Source organism: Ptychodera flava, chromosome 19, assembly GCF_041260155.1.
Source record: "Ptychodera flava strain L36383 chromosome 19, AS_Pfla_20210202, whole genome shotgun sequence".
Lineage (NCBI taxonomy): Eukaryota > Metazoa > Hemichordata > Enteropneusta > Ptychoderidae > Ptychodera > Ptychodera flava.
In genome coordinates this window covers 33,237,503-33,243,950 of record NC_091946.1, presented here as the reverse complement: position 1 = coordinate 33,243,950, position 6,448 = coordinate 33,237,503, and positions in this window count along the sequence as shown.

Sequence of the window (6,448 nt, the reverse complement as noted above, 5' to 3'; positions counted from 1 at the left end):
GTCTTTGAACCCTAGATATCTCGATGACTGTTGCTACAGAACTGTCCAGGCAATACCTTGAATTCTGTATTTTTTTAATTTATCGCAATTTTAGGCTAACATATTCTGCCCGACATAGTTAAGCATTTTGTTTCAAAACTCATGTTACCCATTGTGCAACTACAATGTTTGGGATGTGTATACCATTTGCATGGACACAAAAAATTAAACTTCTCGTTCTTACGCCTTAAACATCAAGGACGGTGTCGTGATTCACAAAGTCCCAGTCTACTCCTCTTACTCTACTCTGTACATGAAATGCAGACATGGGTTGGCATGGGTCGACTCACTTGCAGTACCTTGTATCGTTATTACCTTTGACGCCACATTTGGTTGCATAACTATCAACCTTTCAGTTGAATATCTGTACTGCAACAACTCTCCGTAGCTTAATAGTGTCCTTTAATAGTTTCCAATACTTTGGAATATTCAACAGCGTCGCTGAAAAGACACTCATGAATGTGAAACCTCATTCACTTTGTTTAGAAATCAGTAAATGGGTTATAGAAAAATGCAATCAGTCCAGTAGTTACCTCAGATTGCATGGGAGGATTTAAACAACCTTTAAATTAAATTCTAATCATCAAAAATATCAACGCTCGCCATGCGATGACTAGCTTTAGCCTGCTTCGTAAAGTGCACATTACGGCAGTATGACAAAATTGTGAAGCCAACAATATAAACATGGCTCATTCTGAGCTCCCCATCACTTAAACTCAAAATTGTTGCTTCACAAACAATTCCACACAAGATATGCGCAAATTGATTCAGGTCCAAATACTGCTATGCAGTTTTGAAATCAATGGCACTTCCAATACCCCGGTCACACAAAAAATCTCTGTTTGTTGTAGGAGACGAGATAAACCAAAGTAGATCAAAGATCATCCCGACTTTGGTCAAAAAATTTGACTGAATTCCTTTCAGTTAAGCAAAAATGAGAGCTCTAATCCTGTTTGTTAGCCTACAAGTAGATATGCATATAAGTATCGAGGATGAATAGGTAAAAGGTGATTGTCATTTTCGGAATGATATTGGTACCATACTGTTCTGAACTAAAAAACCACTGGACCTGATACCCTATCGGTTAGCCTAGAATTAGATATACAAACAAGATCATCTATGAACCAATTCATGAAGACAATTCAGCCATTTTTAGTTTCTAATTTTTACGACTTTCATCAATATTTGTTTGCTAGAAGTTTTTTACTCCATTTCACATATCTTACATGGTATGAATATGCTTATGGACAAAGCAGTAGTTGGTACCCACTGAAAATAAAAATTATTCTCAGTGCGTATCATAATATACCGTTATTATACCTCAAAAGTGTGCATAAATTTCAATGACAATTGGGTGTTCGAGAGATACAGTCATAATCGACATCGATTGATTCCAAGTCTGTTTAACATGTGGTACAGGCATTAAGAATAAATTTGTCGGCGTATACAACGACCTTGTTTTCTGTTAATGTTCATAACCTTGTCATTTATAAAAAAATGTGAACGAATTTTGACATTGAGCCGTGACTACAACGACTCGGTTAACCGGGATACATCGACTTATCTGCTAAAGTTTTACTGCGAAGATGAAGGCGATCGACTAAATGAAGCAACCACTGCTGACCGTGGCAATGATGTTCACATAATGAAGACTCAATCGTCATTGAAACAAACACCAGTTGCAAGTGCTATGATACGTTTTTAAAGGCCGTAGAAATCGTGTCAGGGAATTTGGTCAATATTTAGTCCATTCATATATGATGCCATAATAACGAAATCGTGTTGATAATGGTCATATGTTTCGTCAGAGTGCGTTTACTCTAGGTTCCAATATGGAACATGTACTACTTTGATACGAACTGAAAACGAAAATACGTCATAGGTGTAGAGGTTTCCTAGATATGACATTCGAGTATGCAAGAAAAGAACAGTGTGGGGCTACGCTGCAGAGATATTTGCGAGGACGGGGGAGCAGGTAATTTTGGAAAAATACTTGAATTAAAGTGAAAAGGGACTTCAATGTCCAAAAATATACTGGAATTGATAAGTTTGAGAAAATCGACAAAATATATCATATTAATGACTTACATGTATGACACCACAGCAGAAAACACTGGTCAACACACATGACTGTTTACCCAGTTCAATACCTCCACGTTCTCCCACGTTAACTAAGTACTCCACGTTCTCCCACGTTAACTAAGTACATGTGTAACGCCTTAAATTTATGATATTTTAACCTTTTACCCACATCAATGATTTATAACTTTTTCACGTTTAAAGTACACGAGGGACTTCATGTGGAAGGAACGTACGTCACGTGAAACCAACACATCTCAGTTAGCTAGATTATGTGAAAACCAAATATAAGTTGAATAGCAGTGTTATAATTTTAGAACAGGAATGTATAAAAGACAATGATTTTAAGATTCTAGAGACTATTCTGGGACAATTCTTGAGACGATTCTTACGAAGGTTCTTGAGGAGAGATCATTCATTGTAACCTGAGTACGGACTTAGTGCCGCTCTGCCTTAGAAATAAAGATCTGAAGTGGTGAGTACAACTGACGTCTTGGCGTGCGCTCCAGTTACATGAAAGTATTACGACTCCCCGTAGTACCTCTGAACTGTTTGACATTGAGGAAGTAAATATTCTGACGACAACTATAAGTCACAGAAAGACTGTCGTGACACATGTAGCAGGAACCCTACACTGGCTGTCAACGCAGTTTCATATGCAAACGAGTCTGAGTAGGTCAGGTAAATCTACTATAAATAGCCTTTGGTATTCCCGCAGCACTACATGATGTAAGGAATATTCAATCTGAAGTGATCCGAATCCGATTTCAGACTGATATTTCTGCTGCATTAATGCCACCGCTGCTACTTGTCATCCAAAATGTGGAGAGAAATACACACTCTCAGATTGGTACTTGTTGTACTACCGGGTAAGTTTCTCTTGAAAAGGCTATCGGTATTGTATTAGCCAACATGCGATGACGGGCTAAGATTTTGTCACATCAGTTTATGCTTCTTAAATTTTTCGTACTCTCGTTTGGTTGCGTCGTTACCCAGGTGTTTGCATGTATCCCCTTGGGACATATTCGTGCAGTTTTGAGGTCCTCAATTATAATAGGGCATGGCAACTCGACCTTGTTCAGGGACTTGGTGGAAGCTAGAGTAAATCTTAAAGAAACGGTCAACTATATACTGCCATGAAAACATCCAAAGCAAAGTTTCGTTTAAGTTTAGAGACATATTCTCTAAACTTTCCTAGCCTTGTCTTGTGCTCCGGGATCATCATAAATAAGCGAGTAACGAGACGACGCCTATTTAGGCAGTTGCTGCAAAAAGGTCTAGTTCATATTTTATGGGAAAAAAGTGTAATAAAAATGCGATCACGACGACATTGTAATGTTAAATGTGAAGGACAGTTTAACAGTTTACAGCTAACAAAATGAAAGAACTGTTTCTTATCACGCAGCGTCGAAACTTAACGTCACAAGACTTACTTCCTCTTCATGTATCACATTGTTTTTCAACACCAACATAATATATTTGTTTATTATCCCTCTCCTCAGTGATCACGTGCGTCTCACGAGCAGAATTGGTGGGTTTGGAAGATGACGCAATTTTGCCATGCGAATTCCAAGTTCACGTTCAAGAGGTGAGAAATGAAAGCATGGGATGTCTATGGTATACATGTTTGCACATTAGCACTTGATAGACCGACTAAAGGGACAATCAATCGCAAAAAATATAATTTTTTTACACGTCTTAATATATAAAGTGGCACAATGTTGAAATCATGAGTGCAAAACACCTGTGTATAGAGTAAGGCTACCTGTTTTCAGCTACAAGCTTCCCGAATTTCCCTACAAAATCAGCTGTTATTTCAATGAAAGCGACGGTTTTGAGTGTATGGACGCATGCATGCATATGGCAGTATATCTTCAATATGATTCCAGGACACGCCAATCGGGAAAGTCATTTTCACTTTACGAAACGGCAACACAACCATCACCAAAGGGTCTATGCCAATAACTGGTCATCATCATCTACTGGCCGATGACGAGTCTGTAAATACTACAAGCTGGGTAAGATTCATGGCTTATCTGATCACTTCTGTTCTGCCATATTAAAGGTCGAGTAGATAGATGTTTACAAATAATCCTGATTCTTACACGCATGCGCTTTCGCCACCTAGTATGCAAAGCAATTGATTTTCGGACACGTGTTGTGGTGAAAAAAATTTCATGAATGTTGATCATCGTGATCTAAGGAGACGATTGGAACTAATTTTGGATAATTGGATCTTGATATTTTTCAAATTTCTCAAAAATGTTAGGTCCCGTGTAGCTGAATATCGCAATATTACACATTACTCATAGAAACAAGTGTACAACTGTAAAGAAAAACAGATGAACTTCATTTGCAGATTAAACAGATATTATTTCACCATCCAATTATCCAAAATTAGTTCCAATCGTGTTTAAGGTCAAGTGTCCCTCGGGAACTGATATCCGGACATTTAACAATGCATTTTAGTTTACCCCTTGATTAAGTAAAGTTTTCAGTGTCTTAGTTTTCTGAAAATTGGAAAATTTTACTTCCTCAGAGAGATTTGAATTTCAAGTGTCGGTAAACATCCAGTGATTCATTTCTCCAGAACAAATTTTGCACGGCGGCCCTTGATTTTTATTCTTAATTTCGAAAGGGAATGGTTCACGTTTCCTCGATGCTCGAGGAAAATTTAGGTAAAATTTCAAATCTGGGTGCATACTACCTTAAGCGCAAACGGCTAGAGTTTCTCACGCTTTATAAATGTGAGCTGTTGCCAAGGTAATCCAAGTGACGTTTTTTGTCACTGTATCGCTGAGACCATGACCTGACAAACTAGCTTCAGGTAGATGTAATTTGTTGTACATGACACAAAAACAGCTTAGCCCGGTAGACTGCATCGCTTTTTCATTAGGTCTCCTGCTTATGTACATGCCTATTGTTAAATAGCCCACTTTACAATATGAAATTTTAATTGTAACTTAAACAGGCCTTGTAATGGAGACATCTGATCTGAGATATAATTTTTTAAAAACAATTTCTGATGAACCCTGAAAAAGGTCTTTAAATTAATAATATACATAGACAAACTGTTAGCCTGCTACATCAAGGTGGAGCGCAGCTCAAGGACAGATATTCGGACTCTCAAATTTTTACAATACTATTCTTATCCATTACTTGTTGAGGCTCATTTAAGCTATTGGGGTAAGAAAAACTTTCACCGTCTTAGTTTTTTGAAAATTGAAATTTCATTTCCCCCATATTTAAAATATCGATAATTTTTAGGTAATTTGCCTCACTAGTACCAAAATTTGCACAGTGACCCCTGGGTTTCTTCTTGATTTTAGTAAAACTATGGTTGAAAAGTTTAATTAAGGAAAGTTTGAGCAAACATTTAAGTCTTTCCCTTTCGGGGAGCGTTCTCACTTAAAATTATAATTCTTTATTGTATGATTGTCTATATTTACACAGGACTACAAATCTAGTAACGCTTCCTCCTCTATGACCGAAATGATGGGAACGATTTCTTCACAATCTGGCTATGAGGGCGTAAGGATAATTGACGGCAACAAGGTTAGATGTCAAAGGCTACTCTCATTTCACTTACCATAAAGTATACAAGTGACGATTGTTTTCTAATGCTAATAGTTCATTTTTCGTGTGTATGCCAATTACTTGCCACTATACTTACTAATGTATTACTTGATTGGCAAGAAACAACACGCATTGTGTATTTCAAAATAACTAGTCTAAGATACGGCTAGTTTTCAATCGGGTTCGAACCCACAACATACTGCATCAGTCGCCTAGCGGAGAGGCCACAGAGAGAACCGCCCGGCTAAATCTCCACTCCCGAAAAAGAGTGGTTCAATAGCCGGCTAAGTTGTTACATTTTTCTGACTGAGACTGCTCCACACCTTGTAGAGTTCGTGAAGCACTGCACGCTCACTGTCACACATCTCACATACAAACTTTATCGAAGCGAAGCAACGAATACATCGCTTTAACTGGCAACTGTCAGAAAAAAAGTAAAAGGTAAGCAGTCTCGACTGACCTTATTCCACTGATATCTGGAAGACACCCACACTCGACCACAGTGTTCATACTCAAAATAGGGAAATGATTCTAATACTGTTTTTGTTGCTTTGTTGTCTTCAGAATGATCGATTCAAAATGAACGCAGTGAACGGTGATATTTTAGTAAATGGTTATCTAGATTACGATATAGACTCTGAATACACATTAGGGATTACCTTGCCAAATGGTCTGGTAAGATACTTTACTTATTTTATCTCTTTAAAAATTTGACAACAATTTTACAAATTTAAAAGCACATGTAACCCTCACA